Consider the following 11,124-nt stretch of genomic DNA (forward strand, 5'->3'; position numbering starts at 1 on the left):
GATCCCTAGTCCAGTCCCTTATTGATCCATGAAGCAAGCTGAATTGGAGGGCCAGGTCAGAACGCAGGCGTAGCCGCCCACTTGGAGCCCCGCGGCTCGTTGATATAAAACCACCCCTGCTGCCATAGGTCGGAAGACTTGGCGAAAGATCCTTCAAACCAAACCACGCTGGAAAGCTTGCCTATTGTGACGCTACCACACTCTGCCTGCTCCACCTCTGTCACCTGCGGCCTCACGTCAGAGGTCTTGAGCCACAAACCAAAGGGCGGAGGAGTCCAGAGGAAGGCCTCACACGTGACGATAAATGTCGAGATGAGGAGAATAGAGTCCGGGGCCAGATCGTGAAAGTCTAGCCGATAGTAGAACATAAGCCCCCAGACGAAGGGGTTAAGCGCGAACCCTAACCCATTGAGGAAGTGGGACACAAACACTACCCTCTCACCGGATTTGGGGGTAGGAACGACCTGCCCCTGTGCAGGAAGCTGGTGAAGGATTTCTGGGGTCAGATACCTTGCTACGCGGAGCTTCGCAATATCCTCCTCTGTGACAGAAGAAGCCACCCACCGGCCTTGACGGCTGGATCCAGACATGATTAGGGTTGGTGGCGATGGGAACCCGAGGGTTGGAACTTGGGGTGGCTAGGGTTGAGGAAGAAGCAAGCGCAAAGGAAGAAGACTAGTCTGGGACCCTATATAAAGACCCCAAATACTAAGTGTATCCACCTGGGTCTCGAAACTTACCTATCCCCAGAGAGTTGTACCCAGGGGACGGTTGGGTTACCCACGCTTGCATTAATGAAAATCCCGTGAATAAGGGAACACGATCTCTTCCTTGGCAAGACGTGCCAGTAAAACGGCGTCCCGAGACATGGGGCGACGTGCCAGCCAGCGGTTGGAAATAGTAACCGGGCAGGCGTGACGCGATGTCGTAAACAGTTATCAACAAATTAGACTCGTGGAATATTGTATTTTATGCAATTATATACACAGGTACGAATATATCTACTACATCTGAAGACTATTCCGGAGTTTGGAAGGAGGGAACCCGCCTTGCAATGCCGAAGACAATCTGCGCGCCGGACTCCTCGTCATTGAAGCCAGGTTCAGGGGCTACTGAGGGAGTCCTGGACTAAGGGGTCCTCGGGCGTCCGGCCTACTATTCATTGGGCCGGACTGATGGGCTGTGAAGATACGAAGGCCGATGACTATACCCGTGTCCAGATTGGACTTTCCTTGGTGTGGAAGGCAAGCTAGGTGACCAGCTGTGAAGATTCCTTCTTATGTAACAGACTCCATGTACCCCTAGATCTTTCCGGTGTCTATATAAACCGGAGAGCATAGTCCGGAAAGGAGACATTCATTACCATATACACATAGGCTAGACTTCTAGGGTTTAGCCATTACGATCTCGTGGTAGATCAACTCTTGTAATACTCATATTCATCAAGATCAATCAAGTAGGAAGTAGGGTATTACCTCCATAGAGAGGGCCCGAACCTGGGTAAACATTGTGTCCCCCGTCTCCTGTTACCATCGATCCTAGACGCACAGTTCGGGACCCCCTACCCGAGATCCACCGGTTTTGACACCGACATGGACTACTACGTCTACGTGCCACGTCATAATCACCCACGTCTACGTGCAAATCGTCCACAAGGACTACTACGTGCCAGAGGAGGACGATAGGTCGCTAGCCTTCTTGGACTGCAGGGCAACCTTAGATGGCATTGTTCACAAGCACGTTGAGCTCGCCGCCAACGCCGCTGCTCCTCACACGTTGGTTGGTGACCCGGCGCACTAGGGCGTGAGGATGTCATTGATGGATCTGTATCCGTATGTATCTTTATCTTTCTGTCAAATCCATGTAGTAGTATATGGTACTACTTGTAATTATCTTACCTTTCGCATCAACTTCATAATTTTCGTACGTACTCCATGCATGAACCGCGCCAGAACCAAACTTCTCATTACTCTAGGGAAAATCATTATTTCTATCTATCGGCCGCGCCATGGAGCATAACCAAAGTTTACAAGTTACAATTTCAAAAGGAAAAGCCTGTCGTGTTCGTGTCGCACCCCCACACGGTTGGTCCGGCACGCCGCTCAAGGGGGAATGCGTGCTGTGTTGCATTTTCACTTACAAGTGGGACCGCAGTTGAGCAAACCGACTATTGGCAAACCCCCACCCCGCCCACCGCGCGATGGCTGAGAAAACAGGAGGGAGAATAGATGGTTGTAGCACGGACTCCAAGAAATTTGGTGTCAGATGGGACTCGTGTGGGTGGCGTGTGCCGTACTGCTAGACGTGAATGCTATGCCACCCCACTATATCGAGCCTATATCGAGGTGCTGGTTACGGAACAAATTTCCTGGAGTTCGTGCTCGTCCCTCCTTTATCTCTCTTCTCAGCCAGCCAGCAGACGCGCAGAGCCCATCGTCTGTTTGCTCACATGCGGTCCCACATGTCAGTGAAAATGCAAGAGGACCCACTGAACCTGCACATCTTTCACCTCGACGTGCTGGTGATGAAAAACAAATCCAATAAAGATCTTTGGTGGCCGCTTTTGGAGTTACTCAAGAGTAGTAAGATTCTATTTATAGTTTAACCCAAGATGCACATCACGTGGCTTCAAATAGCATTCCGTTTTCTTGCATGACACAACCTGGATGCTAGATGTCCCACATGTCGGCAAAAGGAGGAAGAACTCGACCAAATCATCTCCACATTTAGACCAGAGGAGTAGGAAACACGGCAAGCCCTGTGCCCACATCATACTACGTACAAGCTCACCTCACGCGGTCACGTTATCACCATATTTCTCGGCCTCCGTGCGACACCTAGCTCTAGTTGATCTAACTAGAACTAACTATTGTGCTAGCATACTCCAATATTAGTTGGATCTATGTGATGCGGCAACTTCATATAACCGGATGCGGGCTATACTACTACGACACTAACACTCCAAGAAGTGAGTCAAAAACCATTCATAAATTGAGTTTATGACATGCATATGAAAATGTACCATTCATTACATACAACAAGTCATCAACACACAACGACAATGAGGATACATGTTGGATTATAGATTAGTTCCAACAAAACATTCTAGTAAATACTAAAGTTTTCATCACACAACAAATAACAAGCAATGAAATGAACTTCAGCTCAACTAATCCTCCATGTTGCAAACGCTTTCTTTGAATCATAGGTAAGCCTCTGGGAAGGGCCAGCTATTGTCAATCTCGAGACCAATGCAGGACTGATCATCCAGGCTGAAACGGCCTATATGGATGCATATTGTGATAGCCATGGTAGGGAACCATAGCAATGTCCAAGGTATAGATACAGTTGCTTCTCATAAATGGTAGTAACGTTGTGTCAACAGCAGTTGGATCGCCTTTCACCATCATTGGATAGTTTTGTCCAAGGAAGAGCGAGTTTCCTCCAAGAGTATCAATACTAAACCAGGGAGATGGTGTTGGCGCTAGCATAGTAGTATCCATCCCGAATACCCTGCAACGGATGTTGGAATAGGTCTAGAGAGTGCGACCACGGGAGACAACACCTGCTTCCTTAGTAACATTAGCAGTGCCCTGTATACAGACAAGAAGAGGTGATCCATTGGAATAAGTTGCCAGGCGCCACTGAGTATGTGGGCCTCATGCTCGTGATCATCATCATCATCATCTCCCCCTTGGTTATAAATTGTTTGAAGTATAGGTGGTGGAATGTTCACAGGACCTTGGAAACACAGGAAGGTTAATTAGTAAAGGGAAACTAGCTAACCCACATGCATGTGGATGAAACAATTATATTTACGGTGGAAGACAAACGTACTGAAAGCATCAAGATTCCATGCGAAAACAGTGCCACGAGTGGTGGCAGCAAACACAAGACCGTCGTATTGAATTGCATCACAATACTCATCCGTGTACATAAATTGATTTTTGAGCAATATCCATCGAGGCGTGGAAGTAAGGACGGCAACAAGCTTGTCGAAGATAGCAACAACTTCATAGTTCGTGTAATCCCAAGAGCTGTTGGGAACTCAACAAATTGCTATCTTCCATAGACGACAGTCACCATGATCGTATTTGAACCTACGTAGAATACTGGTGTGCTCAACCTCTGGGCAGTCTGAGATTTTTGGAAGTGGAACCCGGTGACGAGTGTACACATTCACAAGTTCCCACTCGCAGTTGTGTGCCCAATATAAACAACCCAATCTCCATTTGCGCCTTCCCAGGCCTTATCCTTAAGCGATGGCATCTTAACATCACACGTATCACTATCAAGCGGCATCAACTTGCACAAGGCGAGGCTTCCCTCGTCCGCGCGCCAGCGAGCAGGGTCATGGTGAAGAAGATAGGGGAGATCAAACCACTCCCGGACCCTTGGGTTCTTTGTAATGATGTTATTAGTTGAGTCGAGAATGTTCTTGAACGAACCTACCATGCTAGCCGAGGTGATGACGTCGCACCGGTCAATGAGTTCCTCCACCACGCCATCTTTTAGATCGGGGCAAGAATAACGGGGTCATTTCCGGCCTGTTCCCTCCATGGAGAAGACGATTGAACAATGGTAGAAGGAAGGGTGAAGGCAAATGGAGGAGGGAGGAAGAGCGTGTGACAACAGTTCCAAATCGAGAGGGAAAGGCGAAGAGGCGGTGGACGGTTGCCACGGTACACGAAGAGGCGCCCCGGCTGTCGGTGTCAAAACCGGCGGATCTCGGGTAGGAGGTCCCGAACTGTGCGTCTAGGATCGATGGTAACAGGAGACAGGGGACACGATGTTTACCCAGGTTTGGGCCCTCTCTATGGAGGTAATACCCTACTTCCTGCTTGATTGATCTTGATGAATATGAGTATTACAAGAGTTGATCTACCACGAGATCGTAATGGCTAAACCCTAGAAGTCTAGCCTATGTGTATATGGTAATGAATGTGTCCTATCCGGACTATGCTCTCCAGTTTATATAGACACCGGAGAGATCTAGGGTTACATGGAGTCGGTTACATAAGAAGGAATCTTCACAGCTGGTTGCCTAGCTTGCCTCCCACGCCAAGGAGAGTCCAATCCGGACACGAGTATGGTCTTCGGTCTTCATGTCTTCACAGCCCATCAGTCCGGCCCATGGATAACAGGCCGGATGCCCAAGGACCCCTTAGTCTAGGACTCCCTAAGTAGCCCCTGAGCCTGGCTTCAATGACGAGGAGTCCGGCGCGCAGATTGTCTTCGGCATTGCAAGGCGTGTTCCCCTTTCTCCGAACTCCAAGATAGTCTTCAGATGTGATGATTGTATCCGGACCTGTTACACACACCATACACAACCGCAGAGAGCATATAATATTTGCACGAAACTAATCTGTTGATAGCTTCTTTACAACACAACATCGCGTTTGTCCGGTCATAATTTCGAACCATTTTTCTTCTGCCATCCCACATTCCGAGACGCGGTTGCTATTGGCACGTCTTGTCAAAGCAGAGATCGTGTCCCCTTATTGCGGGATTCTCATCAATGCGGGCATGGGTAACTCAACCGTGCCGCTTATACAGCCCTTGGGAATAGGCGAGCTTTTAGGACGAGTGGGGAGGCGCTTGATATTCGCGGCCTTTATAAGGGGTTAAGGACACTCTCCCATTACCCGCATCCTTCTTCATCCTTAGTCCTTCCTTCCTCGAGCTCTAGCGCCCAAGCTTTATCTTTTCCTCGTTCGAGAAGGCACTCCAATCATGTCCGGATCCGGAGCTGGAGGCAAGTGGACGGCCTCCTCCGTTAAGAAGAAGGACATCAGGGAGCTCCGGGAGGCCGGCTATTTGGCCAAGGAGATTGCTCACCGACTCCCGGCAAAAGGGCAAATCGTCCCTACCCCCGAGCCCCATGAGAGGGTTGTGTTTCTCACACACTTCGTCCGCGGGCTGGGATTCCCCCTTCATCCATTTGTCCGTGGATTGATGTTTTACTATGGGTTGGACTTCCACGATCTGGCCCCCCAACTTTATACTCAACATCTCAGCATTTATCATTGTGTGTGAAGCCTTTCTCCGCATCCCGCCTCACTTCGGCCTATGGATGAAGACCTTCAACGTGAAACCAAAGGTGGTGAGCGGTCAACAAGCAGAGTGCAGAGGCGCCATGGTGGGCAAAATGCCCAATGTCACCTGGCCCGAAGGCTCCTTCGCAGAGACAGTGAAGGGATGGCAGTCGGGATGGTTTTACATCACCGAGCCATGTGACGCCGATTGGGTTGCAGCCCCTGAATTCCGATCGAGAGTTCCGATGCGGCTCACTTCCTGGCAAGAGAAGGGCCTAATCTGGGGATCCTTGGACGAGATAACTGGGCTCCAGACCTGCGTCCAGAACATGATAACCAAAAAGATCAAGCTTGTGAATGTGATCCAGGTTATGCTCATTCGCCTGATCCTTCTGTCTCAACGCCGGACTTGCTATTTGTGGGGGTACGACCCCGCCGAGCATCAGACGCTGCAAGGGCTCTTCGGCACAACGCACGAGGGCATCTGGAAAGCGCTCTTCAAGGCTGGCGAGATGCCCCCGCCCACGACTGAAAATCGCGGGCTTAGCTCAAAGCGCCACGCCAATCCGGTAAGTCTTTTAATGTTTTCGAGGTACACCCTTCACCGGCATATTTTGAGGATGGATGCTGAGTTCCTCCACCTACTTTACCAGGCCTAGATTAAGGTGGCGGAGCAGATTAACTGTCGGCTCCGCTTCCTGAGGAGGAAGAATTCCCACTTCTGACGAAGATGTTGTTTCCGACGCCGTATGACGTGCCAGAGAAGACGGCCAAGAAAGCAACCAAAGGGGCCAAGAAAGGCCCTTGCCAAAAAGGCGCTCCGGACATATTGTCTGAGGAAGAGACTTCCTCTTCGTCCGATGATGATGCCGAAGAAGAAGAAGAAAATGATTCCCCACTTGAGGTGGGGAGGAAGAAGAGGGCGCCCCCCCGGATCCGGAGGCGAAAGCGCCTAAGAGGGTTAAAGGCTCCCAAGCAGATAACTCCGTGTGGGACATTGATAGCAGTCCGGAGTGACCTCGCCGGACCAAGCCTCGGGCCGCTTCGTAAGTACCAGAATCTGCAATCATATGGCCTTCCTGGTTTGTAGTACTGACATATTGTAAGCCTTGTTACTGCAGTCCGGCACGCGATGGCTCCCCGCAATACTCGACTGAGGATTCGCTGGACTCGAAGGAGATGGCTAGCATATCTCCGCCACCTGCTGATTCCGTCTCACCCAAGGGTGATGACGAGGTGGTGTCCAAAAAGACTTTCCCAGGCCGGGGGGATATTCCGGAGATCATCGGGGTGACGTCCCAAGATGACTTTTCGGCCGCCAGACATGCGGGGAACAAAGTCCCCATGGGTACTAGCGGTGGGGCCCGAGTTCCCTTTGGACCTCAGCGATACCATTCCGGAGATCTACATGGCTCCAGGGTCGAGCGAACGGCATTCCCTGCAAGGAGGGAATGTGCCTGTTCCACCGATGACCTCTGTCCAACCAGAGGCGCCGGATAATCTGCTGGAGGCGCTACGAGGCGCCTCTATTGTGGACGAACATCGTGTCCTTATGGACACGGTGATAGAGAAGGTTCAGTTCGTCAAAAGCAAATTGACCGAAGCCTGCACTAGCCTTCTATCAGGCTTTGAGGTAAGTAATGTGATTGTAGGGAAAAATATCACAGTATAGACAGTAGCCCCTGATGCTCTGTTTGGTGTTCGAGAAGAAAAGCCGAACAGAGGATCAAGAATAAATATCATAGGAGTCTAACATGAGTTGTCTATGTGAATAAGCAGGTATCGCTTCAGGCTGCCACTGCTCATGCTGCGGAGGTCTCCAGACTGAAGGAGAAACTGGAGCGAGCCGAGGAGGAACTCGGCCTCGTGAAGAAGCAGCTGGAAGATAACCAAGGTATGCAGTAGCCTGTGGGTACATTTTGAAAAAATGAATAGTCCGTCTGGACTAAAGTATCATAAACTTTATTAGGGGCCACGACCGAGGTGGCAGCCCTTAAAAAGGCGCTAGCCGAGGCCAAGGACAAGGCGGCCAAGGAACGCGTCTCGCGCGAGAATCACGAGACCCGGGTTGGTGAGGCACAGCAAGAGCTCCAGGGTGCGATAGAGAGATTTGAGTCCTTGGAGCGTAATTATAAGGCGCAAGAGTCCGAATTGGCCAAGGCCCGCCAGAGCGCGCAGGATGCACGAGCCGAAGCCCAAAACGCCCTCCAGGAAATTCAGGCGGCGAAGAAGATTACGGCGGGTAAGTCTGTCACCATGCGTAGCAAGTATGTAGAAGAAACCTTTCCTTGTACTTATCCTGAATTTGGATTTTCCAGTGGTATTTACGGATCTGCCGCACAGTGTGTCAGATGCTGCTGAGCATTATAGAGCCGAAGAAGGGATGTCTACGGAGAAGCTATTCTGGTCCCAACATCTGGGATCTGAACATCCGATGCCCTTTAGCGACCAGCTAAAGCAGTTGGTCGAGCTGCACAGGTTGGCAGGGCTAGCCATGAAGGACCTGATAGTCCGGCTGTGGCCTGCCGATCCTATACCTAGCAGCTACTTCGGACTTGTGCAGCGGCTTGTGAGTGCCTGTCCACGGCTCGAAGCCGTGAAGCGGTCGGTCTGTATTGAAGGTGCGCGTATGGCCTTTGCCCGCGTCAAGACGCATTGGGCGAAGCTAGATGCCAAGAAGCTGATGACCGAGGGACCGCCAGAAGGCAAGGAGCATCGTCGACCCGAGCACTATTTTGATGGTGTTCTGGAGGGGTCCCGCCTTGTGGCGGAGCAATGTTCGAAGGATGTTATATTCCCATGAGAACATGTATATTACCTTGTCCTGTAATATGGAACAAGGATGTTATGTAGCATAATGCTTATGATTTAGATTTTACCTCCTGTGCGGCCGTTTATTAAATCTGAGGGTTGACCAGTCGTCAGCTTCTGCCCCCACGTAGATAGTACGGGGGTGTTCGGGATGAATCTAAACACTCTTTACTCCACATTCTAGTCCTTAAAGGAGGTGTTTAGCGCGACAAACAAGGCAATCAGACTATGCGGCCTTTACCGCCCTCACTTAGCCATAGGAGTTTGACAATTAAAAAGGTTGACGAAGCCCCTGGTGTTTGGAAGGCCGAATTAAGGGCGTTTCTTCACGCCTAATCGGGAGAACCGATTCTTCGCAAGAAGCGGCAAAAATCTCCAACGATTTGGAACCTCTCGAACAGCTGACCAGCTCTCGCCGCATCATGATAGTCAGTTTTCGGCTTTCTCTACTAAGGTGCTCGTCCGGAAGAACCGGGACACAATCGCAGTAGTTCTCCCTTTACTACCCTAGCCGATGTAGCGGAACGCAAGGTAGTAAGCACAGGAGCCGGGCAATCCAACTATTGACCAAAGACATGATTCGGAGCCGATACATATAATGCTATAAGTTCAGGGTGCCGAACTATACTGTAAAAGTGCTCGGACTTTTATTGCCGTGATGCGGGGTGTGATGAAGCCCCTGGCGTAGTAATACGTACCATGGTGTACGTGTGCAATGAATAATTAATACCGAGGTGAGGAAATGGGAAAATGAAGTAATAAGGTGACGCTACCGTGTATTCACCATTGTACTGTAACTAGTACGTCGAGGCGTACTTTGTACAAGTAACGCGAGAAGCAAGTAAGGCTGTTTGACACGCCGCCACCAAGGGCGAGCTACATTCGAGTATGAAAAGCAATTATGGCAATAGTTTAGTAGAGATCACCTGGGGATTCCCTTGTAAGCCAGAGCTGCCTTCCTCCTTGGTGTGTTCTGCTGGCGGGTTGTCCGTGTAGACCTCGAAAAGAGAAGAAAACCCGTAAAAAAGAAAAAGTAAAAGCATGTGAATCCCAGGGTCGGTCAAGCCGTACTATGGATTGCGAACGAGTTATGCCTCCGTCAATACCCATGGGGTTTTGAGTGCGTAATTTATGTACGCGTGGTATTTAATGCCATGGCCTCATCGGGGTTGGGACGGAGGCCAAGTTGCTAATTCGGCTCATGACGAGCCGAGCTGTCCTGTTGCAGTGAGTTCCGGACCCTCTTAATGATGTCCAGGGGCTCGGCAGCCGGATTATAATGCTGCTTGAGAAGGCCGCTCTGTACTTCTACTGCTAGGGCGGCGGTGTACTCCTCTGTACGGAGGGAGCGTTCCGTGTTTCCATTTACTGTAATGACGCCACGTGGACCGGGAATCTTGAGCTTGAGATAAGCGTAATGTGGCACCACGTTAAATCTAGCGAATGCGGTTCGTCCAAGCAGGGCGTGAAAGCCGCTGCGAAATGGGACGATATCGAAGATTAGTTCTTTGCTTCGGAAGTTATCCGGGGAACCGAATACTACCTCCAGCGTTATTGAGCCCGTACAATGGGCCTCTATGCCTAGTATGGCTCCTTTAAAGGTAGTCTTTGTTGGTTTGATCCGCGAGGGGTTAATGCCCATCTTCCGCACTGTGTCCTGATAAAGCAGGTTGACGCTGCTACCACCGTCCATCAGGACTCGTATTAGGTGAAACCCGTCAATAATTGGGTCGAGGACTAGTGCGGCTGAACCGCCATGGCGGATACTGGTTGGGTGATCTCGACGATCGAAGGTGATCGGGAATGATGACCATTGGTTGAATTTTGGGGCGACTGGCTCTACCGCGTAGACGTCCCTAAGTGCTCGCTTACGCTCCCTTTTGGGGATGTGCGTAGCATATATCATGTTCACCGTTTTGACTTGAGGGGGAGATTTCTTCTGCCCTCCGGTGTTCGGCTGCCGGGGCTCCTCGTCATCGTCCTCGCTCTGTGATTCCCCTTCCTTGTTTCTACTATTTATCTTGCTAGCTTGTTTAAAGACCCGACAATCCATGTTAGTATGGTTGGCCGGTTTGTCTGGGGTGCCGTGTATCTGGCAAGGATGATCGAGTACGCGGTCCAAGCTGGATGGTCCTCCGCTGCTCCTTTTATAGGGCTTCTTTCGCTGGCCGGACTTGGAGCCGCTGAATCCGTCATGAACTGTAGTGTCATCGGTGTTATTGCCATGGCTTCGGCGTTTGTGTCTGTTGCGTCGGAGCTTGCCGATGCTACTTTTGGC

The sequence above is a fragment of the Triticum aestivum genome, chromosome 5D (assembly GCF_018294505.1).
Source record: "Triticum aestivum cultivar Chinese Spring chromosome 5D, IWGSC CS RefSeq v2.1, whole genome shotgun sequence".
NCBI lineage: Eukaryota > Viridiplantae > Streptophyta > Magnoliopsida > Poales > Poaceae > Triticum > Triticum aestivum.